A 661-nucleotide genomic window follows, 5' to 3' on the forward strand; every position below is an offset into this window, starting at 1 on the left:
GTATTTTTCTTTGTTCAGGCCCTATTTGTAGTATCCTTAGATAGTCCGTGACATTGTGATACCAGTTCTGGGTGGAGTTGTATTTTGGATTTCGTACCAGTATTTAGTTAAATTGTTGAATTTTGTCTTCCGCACTTTTTATTCTGTTGTTGATCATATGTTAACTTGTGAAATTGTTAAAACATAAGGAAAAAATATAATAAAATCTGTAATTGTCGGCTTGCCTAACTTACACTACTAGGCGCCATCACGACTCCTAAAGGTGGAAAATTCGGATCGTGACATCTTTACTTTATTTATTTTTTAATTATTTGTCCTTTATGATTTATGAAGTCCAATATTAAGCATAGATGATCATAATCTCATAAATATAATGTGTCTTGCATGCATGTTATTATTGAGAATAATTAAGGTTATTATAGTAGTTATTTCTTCTACCAATAAAATTAATTTGTCAATATATAATTTGGTAGCATAAAACTCATATTATATGTTCAATGCGTAGATTATAATAAAGATGAGACATATTCTTCTTACAAAAAATGCTACAAGATCAAAGTGGATTATATATATAATAATGTAGCTTGTGGCAATTGTAACATAAAAAATGTTGATTGCGAAATGAGTTGAGATGCATAGAAAAAGTCGTTTCCTATTTTAT

The sequence above is a fragment of the Nicotiana sylvestris genome, chromosome 10 (genome assembly GCF_000393655.2).
Source record: "Nicotiana sylvestris chromosome 10, ASM39365v2, whole genome shotgun sequence".
NCBI classification, from domain to species: domain Eukaryota; kingdom Viridiplantae; phylum Streptophyta; class Magnoliopsida; order Solanales; family Solanaceae; genus Nicotiana; species Nicotiana sylvestris.